This window comes from Equus przewalskii, chromosome 24 (assembly GCF_037783145.1).
Source record: "Equus przewalskii isolate Varuska chromosome 24, EquPr2, whole genome shotgun sequence".
Lineage (NCBI taxonomy): Eukaryota > Metazoa > Chordata > Mammalia > Perissodactyla > Equidae > Equus > Equus przewalskii.
Genome location: NC_091854.1, coordinates 26,729,678 through 26,745,770, shown reverse-complemented (window position 1 = coordinate 26,745,770; position 16,093 = coordinate 26,729,678).

Below are 16,093 nucleotides of genomic sequence, written 5' to 3'. Positions count from 1 at the left end.
TGCTAATTTATTGCACATTGAAACCTATAAAATATATGTGTCCCAATTAATTAGGACTGTAATTACAGAGACATCAAACAAGCCTGGTTGTTTCTCAGCCGTATGTTGGATTACCATCCTTAGGATGGAAAGCAGCTTCAAAGAGGGCATGACAAGTCAGCATTAATTTGTTTTTAATCTTAAAGGTGAAAATTTAAAGATCATCTTAAAGATGATTTAAAAGTAAGACAAATATCTTTTACCATGTGAGCTAAAGAGAGAGAATATTCAGAGGGAGGAAAATGGTGGGAAAATTAGATTTATGCATGCAAATGCTAAGTGAAAAGTATCTGAATTTTTCCAAAATGATTGGAGGAAGGAAGCCAGAAAAACATTTTACTTTTAACCATAAAATCTATTTAATATCTCCACCACAATTGAAAGCTTTGGAAAACACAGTGTTTGCCAACTTGTCTTTCCCTTGGCTTTTCTTGCAGCCCCCACAGTGTCTGCCCCTCACTGGCGCGCAGATCAAGAATGACTATTCTGATGAAACACTCTTATCAACAGGCAACAACACAACATCACCAGATAAAAAGCCATGTTGGTATAAAATGACCACTCTAAATCTTTGGTAAATTCAATCAGACAACATGTTTGACTGATTCCTGATATACTGACCCAACAGCAGGTTTACTGAAACGCTGGGTCAGTAAAAAGTTATGCAAATAATGAAATCTAGTACATTACGAAGATGAGTCCTTTATCTCGCATCAAGTAAAGCAGGGCTGAGGGTCCAGTCACGTTCCTCTCACAGAAATGCTAAATCTTTCTGAAGCTTAATAAAATGTTCAAACACTGGGCTGGTGATGTGCCCTCTCTTATGTTTGTAGTTCCCTGATCATCTGGGAATTGGGGGGAAATCTTCAGATTTGAGATCACTTGCATGAACTTTTTTCCTTAGCAGTACAATTGCCTTCCACTAAGGAAAGCATCCTGCCTTGGCCCAGAATATTTCCCCATGGCAGCAAGACCATCCCGCAAGTATACATTGTAGCAAGAAAAGAGAATGTGGGCTGTGGAAAAACAGATGCGCACTATAGAAATCATGTGGGGTAATATTAGAGGAGATCCCGGGCATCGGCTCTTTTATGCATCCTTTCAGCTTCATTTGATCTAAACTATTCAGAGAATGTATTTTTCCAAAACACCCCACCATACAAAACTAAGGCACATGCAATCAGGTTTTCTAGTTATATTCTGAAGCTTCTGGGGGCATTTCTGTTTCTCTCTGTAAAGCTGACCTTTCTCCGTTGCTGCTGTTGCTGCTATAGATCCATCCCGCCAACTCCCCTTGATGTTCCGAAGGCGGCGGACGGCCGCTTCTGTCCTGCCGACACAGGATAAGAGGCCCCCTAGAGTTCTAAGTGTTTGGAGACCCTTGAGTATCAACTGATGGTTCCAGCTTCCAGTTTGGTAGGAACTTTCTTTGGTGATGAAGGAAGCTGGAGTAGTAGCATTAACCAAGGCTCAAAAGTGGATCACTTATCCATGTCCCTGACAGCAGAAACACAGCTTGTGCACAAGGGGGCAGGTGGCGATGCGTTGAGACCCGTGTTCCCACTTCTGTTTTTAAAATGTTGAATTTTACCTTATGGAGGACCCTCTCTGGGCCTCCCAGCTGATTTTTACTGGGACAGGTTCCAGTCTTCTTACCTTTGACACTGTCTGCAGGAGAATGGTCTGGAAACACCCCCCTGTGAGGGCATAAATTGCAAGGCTTCTACTTTGGAGAATTCAGAGCTGTCTGATAAATGGAGGGGAAAAGTCCACTCTAAGTTTTGATTAAAAAGAGTAAATGAAAATCTAGGCATATTGAATCCCCTGGGCTTTTTTACTATGTGATTGTCATAATCTTCCCTGAGAGCAGATCTCTGGGAAGTAAAGAGAGGACAACAGAGAGAGGAATTCCCTGTCCACCTTAGAAGCACTCCTTCGTCCGGTAGAGCTCCCGCAGTGGGGTTCCGCTGCAGGACAGAAGGCTCGCGCTTTGTAACAACCCATCGAGCAGTAAGCGAGAGAAGCGGGCCTGGATGGGAGGCAGGCCCAGAAGAGAAGGATGTCTCTGCAGCTACACCAGTATCTCCCCAAACCATCCTGGGCTGCAAAACACTTCTTTTTTTTTTTTTTTTGGCCTCATTTTGTTAATAGCAGCACCTCAAAGAGTGGAAAGTTATGAAATTCAGGCAGTGTTTACGTAGAACGCTCTGAAATCCTGTGACTCTTGTTAGTCTGGCCTGACCCAGAAAAAAAGCCAGGCTCAGATTTCCACAGGTGTGATTTTCAAACCTAGTAGAATTTCTTTTCTCCTTCAAAAAAAAAAAGGCTCTCTTTTATTTTCATTCTTTAAGCTAGTGTAATTTTCAATGTGTGTAGGAATGCGTGCTGAGAAAAAAAGTTAAATGAGTTATCCAATCTTTAGTTTTGAAAGTATATGTATTTTTTCTAAAAACTATCACTGTTGCACAGTTGTATCATTTCTGCCAGGTTTTTTCCTTCTTTAAAATAACATGATGAGGAAGCAGCCTGCTAATGCTTAGGCATCTCTATACCTAGAGTAAAATATCTTAGTAGCGAGACTTTTATTTTTATCGCAAACTCCATATTTCCTCTGCAGGAAAACAGTGACTGTAGCTGAATCTCAGATGCCTAAGGTATGTCATTCATAAATTCAAAACATTTGGGACATCTTATTGAAGACTATTACAAAAACATTAAATGCAATGTTTATAAATACTTGTTGAGCATCAGCTATCTACCAGGCACTGCAAGGGATGGAACATGGTCTCCTTTGTACAGAGTCTCACCATCAAGTGGAAAGAAAGATGGAGAACTTCCAGATGAAGGACAGTCCAAGGCACTGTGGTGAGTCCCTGTGTCCCTGGCCTCAGCCTGTGTCTTGCAAGAGGAAGCAGCATCTTTAGTCAAATCTCTTTGGGTTTGAGCACTGAGGTTTAGATAGTTCAGAGGTAGTTCGCGTTTAGAGGTACAGATAGTTCCCCCTACTGCCTCCTCTGGCCTTTGGGAGGCCAATAGGAACGTTTGCCAGGATTTAGGGCAGCATTTGATAGGGCAGAAGTGGCAAGAGTGGAGAAGGGAATTTTTCCAGTTTGTTCTAAAGAAGAGAGAGAATATAATAAAAAATGGTGCCCATCACCTTGGCCCAGCACTGTGTCTGTGTGCCGCTGACATGATGGGGGAAGAGATGGAAGTCGGCACTTTAAAAGGCATGGGTGTTTGATTGAAGAGATTCTTCTATGTTGAATGTCCCCAAAGGGTCCCTCCCGTGACCGCTGCCTCTCGTAGACTGTCGGGAGCATGGGAGTGCATAGGATCCAATATTAGAACGACCCACCAGCAGTGCGATGAGCTGAGTGTTCATTCAGCCGGCTGCACTTCATGTTGATCTACTTCACTTCCTTCAGTGGAATGAAGAGCATTTTCACTGCCTGCTGTTCAGCCCTTCCCATGGAAATCCTGTTTGCGCGAGGTTGGATCACACATACTCACCTATCATAGACTTCTACTTCTCCTTCCACGCTTGATCCTCTGAAGCTGGGAATTGCTTGTTTTCTCTTCACCCTGTCTATGCGTCCTCAGCGTGTAAGATCCTAGAAATCCTTCCCTCTCCCCAAGCCCTCGCTGTGCTTCTCCATCTCAGCCTTTGCCCACACCGCTCCCTCTACTGGAATGTCTTCCTGTCTAAATTATCAAAATCATATGCAGCCTCCAGGGTCCAGCTCAAACATCACCCCCACCAAGAAACTTTCCCTAATCTTGATTGGGAGAAATTTCTCTTCCTCACACTAATACCATCATATTAACTTTTTGTATGTTTTATAGTACGTGTCACATTCCACCTGAGGCCATAGCTATTTGGTATGTGTTCTTTCTCTCCTATCAACTGCATGCTCCTTGAGAGGATCAGACAATGCTTTAAAGAGGCACTCTGGACAGAAGAGCTTCCAGAGGGCGTGTCTGGTTTGCTTACCATGTAGCCTCAGTGCCTGTCACAGTGTCAGATTATCATAGGTGCTCAATAAATATTTGTACAGTGATTAAGTGGGTGACAGGTCTGGCACATAAACACACTTAATAAATATTGAATTAAACAGGAAGTTGATATTCAATTTGCATAATCTTAAACCATGAACCTTTTACTTTCTCAGTTTATTCACCATTTCTAGTTTTGTTTTGCTTTTTTAATTCTCTCTTTTAATCCAATCCTCCTCCCCTCCTCAGCATTTCTTTTAAGATCTTTTAGGCTCTTATGCTGTTTCAGCAGTGGTGTTTAACTTCCCTTTTGTGTGCTAAGGACCTTAACACTGTCCAAAAAGGCTAAGTAGTGGCTTTTGTTCATTTAATTGGAGGACATCATATCCATCCTTTTGATTGGTTTGGGTTTTATTTCTCTTCTTGGCAGAAGTCACACACGTAGATGTCTGCAATCTCTCAGAGAAATGAATGCTTGAGGTTGAACTCACAGAGCCAGGCTCTGGTCTTACAGGTGTCCTGGAGGTAATGAAGCCAGAGGCCCGCGGTTGGAGAGGGGAAGTGACTGTGAACTAAGGAGACAAAAGGACATGGTTGGATCTATTTCCAACCCCTTTTTAAGGTTCTTCTACCTTAGGTGCGTTGTGATCTGGTAAATGACTTTACCCAAGCTATTCTCAAAATTTGGAGGTGTGGGGAATAGTGAAGGGAGCTGTGACAGGGATGGGGCCAAAGAAAGGTAGTTGGGAAGAGGGAGTCCCCAAGCCTATTTTAGCTCTAAAATTTAGTGGAACTGCTGCCGCATGCTGCCTGTTCCAGACTAAAGAAAGACCTGTCCACAGGCCTTTGGCTATCATTCAGCACGACAATGTCTACACACTACATTTTGGCATCATTTCATGGACAGATTCTACCACCTGCATCCCTAAAGTGAAAATGCCATATCTCCCAGCCAGAATTCTCACACCACTGCAAAAGCTTTGGAATTAACACGGCTAACTATTTAGATCGATCACAGAAAACCTGGGTTACCTTCGTAAGACCACATGCCCCCTGCCAAACTCTCATAGCGGTCAGAACCTGGCCTGCTGATCTCAAAGCAGAAAGAAGGCTGTTTATACTGCCATTGGCACTGGCTTCATTAGAGCCTTCCCTTGTAGGGGCGAAAAGATGGAGTTCAGCCCCTGAAAAGAAAAACAGTTTCTAGTGGGGAGAGCCCTGGGTGGGTGAGCTCCTGACCACAGCTCCTCTATCACCTCATGGGATCTTGCTTTCCTGCAAGCAAAGCATTTCTTTCTTAGCTTTCTCTCAAAAATATTTCCCATATTGTTCTATTCAGGTTTCATTGATAATTGACTACAGAATTGAGTGAAATATTCCCAAACATAAAATCCATTTCTCATCCACTTTTTGCTTATACTAATAATACTGATTACTCCATCTGCCCCCACCTTTTAATTTCTTTGTGTGAAGAGAACTTGCTGTCTCCTCTTCATACGAGGAGAACTTGCTAACTGGCAGACTAGGGCTTCTTTTCGTGAACTTTTTTTTAATCTAGAAGCCATAAATGTCCTTTGAAAGAAACTTCCATCATTTTCCTCAATAGTCTGGTGCCTCAAGCTCTCCAGAGGCCTACACTTTGATCTTACAGCCCAGTCTGTACGTATTTCCATGAGGAAAAGACATGCCAGTGTCTGTTTGAACAAAAGTGAAGTAAAAGTGGAAAATCAAATATTAATTGAGCAAGTAACTTTATTTTAGAGTAGTAAGTGGGTATCTATATTTTAGAATAGTCAGAGCACTTTAAGTATTTTAAGTAAGATGATTTCAGAATAGTGAGGAAGAGGAGGACAGTCTTGAGGTCTGGGTGAGGAGAGAAATTCATAAGTTATTTAGGGAGTAAGAATGAGAAGGGAGAAGAAGGGAGATAAAGGATGGATAAAGAGGACCAGACAAAGAAGAACAAACTGGCTGGCAGAAACCAGACTCAGATTCAGGCACAGCCTCCCGTCGCCGGGAGACCAGGCGGCTGTGGGTCACCCCCCCCCCACCCCGCCCCGACCAGAAGAGAGATCTCTCAGGTCCTCGTGGTTTACTGGCCTCCCTTCTGCTTTTCCAAAGTAGAAAGAAGAATTCAAAATGAAAAATAAGGCATATATTAGAAACATACTTCATTTAATTGTTATTTATTTCTAGAAACTATTTTTGTAATGTAGTGAGTAATTTTTTAGTCACGCAACTTAGGAAAGTCACTAAAAGTTATGTCACACAAAAAAACTACCGGAGCACTTTTCTGAAATAAAGGCCAATCTCAAACAGTATAGTCATAGGTACAAGTTCTGTGGGGAAGTGAGGAAAATTATCGTTCTATCATCCGACGGAAAAGGACCTTGAGAGGATCTATTTCATCTGTCTACCTCTGGGGAAGACTTGATGCTACTTTTAAATTCCTTCAGAGAAGAGGCTACCACTTCCCTCAGTAACCCACCCTCATAAAGCAACAAATCACGTGTTTCATCCCAGTAAGACCCTCTGTTGGACTCACTGGGTTGGGTCTGACACGTACATTTTGATACACAGTGGGACAGATCACACTCTTTACTGGAACATGTCTGCAGTTAGGAAGAGCCACCACTAGATGGAGCGCACGTGTCTCTATTTTCCAAACGAGTCTTGGCAATTCTCTGTCTTGGATGACCACACTTTGGACAGTCCATTTTATACCTGTTGTGCTGATACAGCTGTTAATAAATAACTGCTAATAAATTGTTGATAAAACTATTAACAAACCTTTCCATACTCTTTTGAGAGAATTAATTTGAAACAATGCTCTAAATTTAAACAATGTAAGAAAAAAATTAAGAGCTTTGAGCTTATTTTAAGCACTTTCTGTATTTTCTGACTAAACCTCTCAGGTTGTATCAACCACCCCAGGACCCAGTCAGAGAGAGAAAGGGAGAGGAACAGAGAGAGAGAGAGAGAGAGAGAGAGACACTCCACTCTCCCTAAGCCTCAGGTGAACGTGTGATTGAAAGTGTTGACGTTCCCAGTTGTTCAGTTGAATTATTACATCCACCAGTTTAATAGTTCTTCTCTACTTGCTTGTGTTTTCCAAATATTTTGTGACTCTCTGCCATTATTTTAACCAAGCTTCCTTCAGATATTCTCATTCCAAATATGTGGCAAGATATTTGCTACAAATTATTTAACATATATTTTTTTAAATGAGCTCTCCGAAACTTAAACATGGGGAAGGAAGTGTGCCTGGCACAGGGTTCTTTCTATTACTCTAACACTAGTCCAGTCTGAAGATGTGCGCATCTGTGTATGGCTTTATTTCCAACTGATATCTGACAGTAACTGGGCATATAGTATAAACTAATTTTTAATTTTATCTGTGTGTGCAAGTAATTGACATATTATTAATCAGATTTTACTTTATTATAAAATGAATAAGGAATGTACTTCAAAATATATCTTATAAAGTGATAATCGGATTCAAGGGATGGTTTACAGGCTCCTGCAGCCTCTCTTCTCTCCGAATGTCCGCATGTTGAAGGCTCAGAGCCTCTGGCAGCTTCAGTGACATGTGTCCTCAAGCTATTTTGGGTCTTAAGTTTGGAACTTCAGGGCTAGCTCTAATAGCTGGATCATTGTTTAAAAAGCCAAATGTTTCTGTTTATTTCTTCTAAGCTAATTATGTCCCCAACCGTCCAAGCTTGGCCAGCACCCTTGTTTGGGCCGCTCCTGTGCCAGTTCCACCAAAGTCCTACTTATTTCTGGGTTCATGGTGTTTCTCTGCCCACTGCGTCATCACCCTTTCTTCCAACCCCAAGCAAAAGTAGAAGGAAAACAAGATGTTCTTTCCCGAAGTCTATGTAAAACTAGTTAAATCCTCTCATGTTTTCCTCCACATCAATCCTCTCTGGCCACATGAGCACCAGCTACTAATATAGTTGTGCTCTTTCTTAGCAAATTCGTTCACCCTTCTTTGGGTTGGTGTTTTGCAACTTCTTTATGATCTCGAGCTGGCCGATTTTAGTGCGCCATCTTGGATGTGCTTCCTCTCTTTTCTGGGGAGACAAAAATCTCCTGAACAAACTTAAATTGTACACAATGTGGCCACACATTTTAAGGCCCATACAGGAGGTGTCCACCAGTTTCCTTCTCTTGAATACAGCTTTTGGCTTTTTCACTTGCCTTATATTCTATTTCATTGTCTTTTTCATTCCTTCTCAGACTTCCATAGGCTTTTCAGTATAGGTTGAGTTGCAGAATCTGGAAGTAAATATTAGAATAAAAATTAGGAAGAATTTGGACTGAGAATGATGAGAAAACCGACTTGAAAGCTATTTATGTACTCCAATAGAGGTTTGGTTTCGTTTTGTTTTGTTAATGCTGGTGGTACTGTGCTACCTCTAGACTTTTGGTATCAGCTGTTACCTAAAGTGTTTTTTTTTTTTTTTGTCATATGTGAAGAATCTTAATTTTGTAATCCTGGGAGCAATCTCTAGGTCAGTGCTTCCTATCCAGCAGCCAGCTAAGCTCCGCCGGGGACTGCGATGTTGATCCCCTCAAAGCACGGGGCTTGTGGCTTATTGCTTTCACTTGGGGCCTGGAGGGACCGTCTCTGTTTTACCCACCTGTACCCCATTATGCAGAATAACATGATCATCTTCTCTCCGTGCTGTGATGTGAAGAGGTTGGGAAGCTCTGCTTTTAGGTACAACAGATGGGAGGACAACCCGGTTGGGGTGGTGTGGGGCCCTAAGCAGCTGGGAGGAGAAGCAAGCAGCGAGGAACTGGTACTTAAAGTCCTGGACCCTTTCAAACACTCCTTGCATGCCTCCCCTCTCCCACCAGGATGCTGATTGTCCAATTATGTCACCTCCTTGCAAGATGAGTGAATGATAGTCATACTCAAGACTCCTCTGACTTCTGTGGGTGTTTGCTAAGCCAGAACTCCCCTGAGGAAAAGAAGGGTAGTTAGGTAGCGGGCAAATCTCGTTCTCCACATTTGATTTTTCCTCTGTCGTATCGTCATACAAACCATTCCTGACTTGTAACACTTGTCTTTCACTGCTGTCCTTCTGTTTGTTTTAATCTACCCATCTTTGATAGCCAGTCTTTGGACATAATTCTGCAGCCATACTTGTGGTGGTGTTCAACTGGTCAGTATTTCGCACTTGATAGAATCACACAGTCTCATTATGGTCAAGACAGAGTCTCCGGCAGGCCACCACTCTGATATGTTCTTTATAAAACCATGAATGTTGCTAGCAAACATTACAGATCTGTGTTTGTGACCATTTCCCAGAGAAAGTCAAACTCGGGACTCTCTCTCTCTCTCTCTCACACACAATAGAATATCGGGCACTTTTTTTTTAGGTTTTCACATATTTCCCAAAAGGACAGTTACTATCCCTGTGATCTAGGGACCTACACCATCAAAACTGCTCAAAGGTAAAGGACTGTGTCTTCTTTTCTTTTTTAAATGTTTCATAAATATCTCCAGCATGTGCAGCCACCCCCACAAGAACATGTGCTCATTTGAAGAGCAGTATTCACCCAGGCCTGCATGTAGGTTTGAGCAGATGTAGGTCAGAGAGGTGTCTAAGTAATTGTCTCCTAAGTCTGCCCATGGACCATGCTAAGATTTGGCCTCTAGCCAATCCATGTGTTTATCCTTTAAAACAAAATTATCAGTGATTAAAATAATTTATCTTTTTCTTGCTGTACATTCAACTTAATCAATAAATGTTAGTGACCAAAAGGTTTTGAGAACAATGGGAGATAGAAATATAAATAACCCATGTTCCCTCCCCTCAAGAAACAAAGTCTATGGAGAGACAGACACATGAAAAGTCTCATAAATGCTGCTGCGTAGGCACAAAATAGGAGGGGAGGTCAGAGAGCAGTGCATTCTCTCTTTCCCCCCCAGTCTAATAAAATGGCGATGCTTCCTCCTAGCTTTATTGTCTTCATAACATGGATGAGGAATCTTTTTCTATTCCCTCAGGAAGCAGGCTCCTGTCCCTCATATATGTTCTTTTCCAAAAAGGACAAAGTCTCAGGTGACAGTGGGATGCAGACAACTGCCGCCTCATCCTGGATGAAGCGTTATCAGGGAGGGACAGTCGCCAGCCTGGCTAAGCTCTCGCTCCCACTCTCACTTGGCTTTGTCCTCAAGGGGTTGCGCCTTAGGGATCACAGTCAGAGGGGCTGCAGGAATCCAGGGCAGCTCCTCCTTCCTCAGGGAGGGCACTGAAGCTTGATAACAGAGGCCTGCTGTTCCCCTTGAAGAGATCCATCTGAGGGAAGGATACAACAGAACACTTTCTCTTTAGTATCTCTTGAAATCTTTGCTTTAAAACAATTCATTGTATTTTAAACACCTAAGAAAAGTATACATGCTTCTGGTGGCCTTGCATCTTCTAAATACTTACCATGCACCCTCATACAAGGAAAAGATGGCACTCCTTACTGTGAGCAAACACCCCGCCATCCGGGATGCTTTGTGTTTGAGAACAGAGCCCAACCTGTTACAGTTCAGTAAGAAACGCCACTTGAACCGCACCTATGATAAAATTTTCTAGGAAATAAAAGAGTGCCTGGAACTCTGCAGATACAGACCAAGTCCCACGATGCCATTACATGGACAGCTGAACTGCCTGTGTGCCCTGGCTCCAGGCTCTTCCCTCCAGGGCCACCCAACGTTCACGATTTCAGCTGCCCTGGCGCCATCTCTCAGCGCTGAGAAGTGGTAGCCATCTAAATTCCCACAAGTTCTTCTGAGGGAAGAATCCCTTCAGAAATTACACTGGCAAGAGAAATAGCGGAAATGGTTTAACATCCAACAAAATCCCAGCATTTTTGTTTGCTCCTTGAGGTTAACCTCAAGGATTATTTCACTTGGGTTGGGACTAGCCTAGAGGTAGGACAGCCACCGTACGATAAAGGTGGGTTCAGAAAGTATCTGAGTTCAAACATGGTCTGGAAAGTTAGCTGCCATTTGGTGATAAAGTGGTGGGTTTTACCTGGGAGCAATTCGGTATCTGTGCATCAGTGTAGACAATGTGAGTTTATTAAGACCATTTGCGGCGGATGGTGCAGCATACTTATGTTTGAAAATGAGATTGAGCTTCTTAAATGGTTAATCAGAGGGCTCGACCCTCAAGAACCACTTTGGGCATATTGCTGGAGATCAAGGTTGAAGGTATCGGACACAGCCCGGTATCTATGGCTATTCAGTGGCCAACGTGACAAAGCTTTTTTTTTTTTTGCACTGTAAAACTGAACTATTTATTTATTTAACACCTCACCTTAATTCAGAAAGAACAGCCATGCAGTATGATGCCCCTGTTTTTTTTGTTTGTTTTTTATGTTAATAAAAATTGTATATACTTCAGGTGTACATGATGATTTGCTATATAAATACATAGTGAAATGATTACTACGGTCAAGCTAATTAACATCTCATCTCCTCACACAGTTACCTTTCTTTTGTTAATGGTGAGAGCACCTGAAATCTCCTCCTTTTCCAATTTCCAATATCCAATACAATATTATTGACTGCAGTCCTCATGCCGTACATTAGATCTCCAGACTTATGGCTACTCTGCAGATGTCATCATTCCACTCATAAGTCAGCATTTTTGATTTCCAAATACCGGCAGTTGTTGAAAGCAACAGATGTCCTAATATTGGCAAGATCAGTTCTTTCATGAACTATATACTGAACTGTCAGATGAGCTAGAGAAAACTATGTAAAAGTTATGTCTGCACCTCTTTAAGGGACATGACATAGCAGAGAATCACTTATTCAACCTTAGAAAAACTGAGAGGAGAAACCAAATTATTTAAAAAATTCAGAGTCAAATTTAAATTCTCAATACATCAGGAGATTTGTTATAACAGTTTTAAATTCTTGTCTGAAGAATGAAGAGATGTGGTAAAACTATTAAACACAGTCGTGTCAGGTGGCCTCCCAGCCTGGAGGAGCTCAAGTCTGTCCAAGGTGTGGTCCACCAGTGAGAGAATCAGCACCACGTCACAGCAAACGCTCATCGTTCTCTACTTTAATCCGGACCAGTCTTCCTCCAGGCAGCTGCTGCCTGATTTTAGAGACCATCTCAGGAAGGAAAATAAACGGTCCCTTATTTATCATTTGTCGAATTCAAAGGCATAACTGCTCGCGAACCCCCGACTCTGTGTTCTTTGCCTGTCTCAGAGAGAGATCGGCTCACTTGTCCTTACTCTAAAGCAGTGCTTCGCGCGGCGTTAAAGATTAGTCCTGCGGCAGGTTGTTCCAATGCTTCCTGCCTGCAGAAGCCAACACTAGAAGTCTCCCATCCTGAGATTCGCTGGAATATTGATTTAAAAAATTATTTTAGCGTAAGCAAGATAACTGTACTCAAATCTGTTTATTGTCGTTTGCCTCCCAATTCTGCCAAGTGGTAGAAAATTCAGGCATTTTATTGGATTTCAGAACTCTGTAAGGCACTCTCGGGAAAACAGAAATGAATGGGGCTTTTGGCATTGCAAGAACTCATTGTTGAGACTGTCAAATGATTCAGTAAGGAACTCTAACAAATAGTACAGCAAGTCACTAGTGAGAAGGAAATAAGCATTTCTAGTGAAATCTATGTCTGGTGTACTTCCGCCCAGGGAGCATATTTTATTCAGACCATTTGCAGCTAGATGTACCCTAAAGACAACTAGCCAGTAATAGCTGGTCTCCCACTTCCTGGGGGATGTTGTCTCTAGTTTTTAATTCCTGTTGGGAGGGTGCGTCAGGTGAAGGGTGTCACCACTGCTTGAAAACCCGCTCTCCAGGAAGCGTCAAATCAAGCCAGCCCTAGTTGACCTTTGCGCCTCTCCTCAGGGCAACTGCATTGAAATGTGGGCCAAAGGCTGAGGTCGCAGGAGTGAGGCATTCATCATAGGATTTCAGAAACCAGCCTTTCGGGAAGTTTTGGGGACAGGGCAGGGGCACTCTCCCTGGAGCCTCTGAAGTACAGAGCGTAGGTCTGCTTTTGTAGATTAGGCTGTAACTTCAAGTCCTTGTTGTAGAGTGTCCTGGAATCCTAGAGTCTGCTTTGATCAATTTATTATCAACTCCAGAATGACAGAGGAGTGTACATAGGGAGGATTTGTATAGGTGAAGTGAAATACTTATTTCCTTAATGAAAAACATTGAAATCCCAGGTTACTTACAGCAGCTGCCTTGTTGGGGGAGGGGGACCGCACATTTGAAAGTTGTGGCTTTTTGTTTTTTAAATATTTGGGAAGATGTGTCAAGCAATAATATACTAGGCATGCAATACTTTTGTCAGGTAGTGTGGACTGGCTTTGGAAAGGTGAGAAAGAATTCTTCCAGCAGGCTGCTTTGATTTATCAAGCTGAGCACAGACACGCCTTTGGAAGGGCACCTTTGTTCATATGGTTAATTTAACATTTGGGCTGAAGAGTTCAACCTCACCAGGATGGAAGTGGATTTTACAGAGTTCCTCTTATCCAAAGCACAGCATGCTCACTGCTTTCTCCCTGCATTCTCCACATCTCAGCCTCCAGGACCAGCTATCGGCAAGTCATTCTGTCCATTTTCATTGGCCTGGCCACACGAGGAACATCCTGTTTCTTTAAATCCCTAATGCTCAAATTGCCATGTAGAAAGCAACTCCCTATCAATTTTCTCCACATTTAATCCTCAGCTTCTTGTCACATTTTCATTTTTCTGCATTGGTTTCCATGGTAACAAGTCTGTTGGCAGAGAAAGTGTGACTCTGCTTTTAGCCTTCTGCATAATACAAAATCCTGCTAGTGATCCTCAGGCAAGTGTCACACAAAAAGGCAGGGACAGACTACAGTTCCCTAGGCTAATGCCTCTAATCCCTTACCCTACTGCATGCATTTCCCACCTATCCCCAAACTGGGCCCACTGAGCCCAGAGAGGAAAGACAGCATTCAAGGACACTGCCCAGAATCCCTTCGCCTATTGATACAAGTAGGCAAAGGGTCCTCCTACCCAACTGCAGGTGCAAGGGTCAAACCTTTTGGTTCAGATGGCTTCTTCCAAGTATCAGTGACTTAACTGACACAAATGCATAATTAACGGTAATGGCCAACTGGGGGAAGCATGGAGAAGGAACTTGCACTCATTTTTCTATAAAATATCCTTAGTATGCATGTGAGATGATACAGCCCAGGGGATAAGTTATGTCCTGAACTGAGCCTTAAATCAGTGTCTAATGATAAAACAGTGGGGACATTTCAACAGCTTTTTCTCTTAATGACCCCTTAAGCAGCACATGAGGGGAGGCCAAGGAGTCATCCCAGAGGACTAAGCTCCTGAAGAGGGAGAAATAAGATGTAGATAAGTAAAGAGGACATTGTAACTGGTGGCTGAATGTCAGCAAGAGACTTCAATTGCAACAATTCAGGCTTCAAGGTAAGAAACCTACTGAAAGCTAAGGAAACAGAGCATAGAGAAAGGAGTTTTTTAGAGTTAACTCTCCGCAGAAAGGGAGCCTGCAAATGAGAGTAGCTTCATGCAGACTTTGGCCCAACTCTATCTGCAAAATATTTTTCCAAGTAATGTTTCTCTTAATAGATTATATATTTTGTTTTGACTCTTAGAATTCCGTTGTGGCTTGGCATTGTTATATACATGCCTAGCAACCCCAAATCTCCTATGTCCTCAATATTTAGAAAAAGCAGGAACTGTTCATCAGAAATTAAACAGTTCTTGTATGTGAATGTGCTTTTAATTTTTCTTTTAGAAAAGTTAATGAATTCAGGGGAATAAAAATACATGTTAGAAATAAAAATGTGGGTATCTCAGCTAAGGTAAGAGAATTATCAAATGTAAATGATTCCTTTTTTGTTGAGTCTTATAAAATATGTGATAGTTAAGTACATTGAAGTTTCAAAGTTAGCTGATTATATTGTACAAAGATATTTTTGGCCCTTTAAAGGTTATTTTCCTACATTAAGAAAGGTTTTCTTATATTAAAGACTTTTTATTGTGACTCAGGTTTTGCATCTGTATATAGACACACATACAAAGGTGTTTTTCTTTGTGCACTTGTTTCGCACGGGTAAATTAAGGAGGTTAAATGCTGCCCAGGCGTGCAGGTCCCCTGACCTTTATGATAGCTAGATTAAGGAAAGCAGTTGATGAACGGACAAAAGAAATCACATTCTATTCCTCTGTATCTTTCCATCCCTCTTCCCTTTCCCCGCCACTCTACTAAAGAACATCTCTTATTTAGTCAGGAAATCTTACGTAATTTTTTGCAAAATCCACAGGAAAACCAAGACGAAACTCAGGCAGACAGAACATAAAGCAGTTCCCATATTTGCTAGAATGGTAGTTTATTTTCAGAATGTAGTGCTGAACTAAATTTTATTTTCAATACTTGTAGAATCTTTCCACTCAGAGGACTCACTGGTCTTGAATGTGGACCAGGCATCATTCAGGGCAGTGAGGAATGTTGTATGTTAAGTTTTACTCTAGGAAATCTGGTTTTAGCTTTGACGACACCTAGTGTCAATGGAATGCAATAAATGTTTTAATACCACTTTATGATGTTCAGGCATTTCCCCTTAACATCCTCAACTACATTTTCCTCCTTGAAAATGCAAGCCTTAGTATTTTCTGTTTAAAATGAAGAGAAAGATAATTGATAGATAAACCAGATACTTTGTCTCAAGAGCCAATCAAGTTTCTCTTTGTACTCAGTGTATAGAAGGGACTAAAGGAAGCTTAAGGACAATGACATTGTCTTCATATGAAGGAGGAATTTTTTCCTCATTGAAAATCAGAGGTAAAAATCTACTGAATTCTGTTCGTAAGTTTCAAAAACTACCACAAATAATCTTGCAAAAGCAGGGTTTGCAAGTACTGTACTTTCATTTTTCCCACTTTATAACCACCCAAGGGCACCCCCCCGACCCAGCTGTATATAAGTAAACCATAACATGAACTATGGTCTCTTCCTATTCAGAAAAGAAATATTAAATTAACAACTGCAATTCTAAACAAAGACAGTGATAGGTT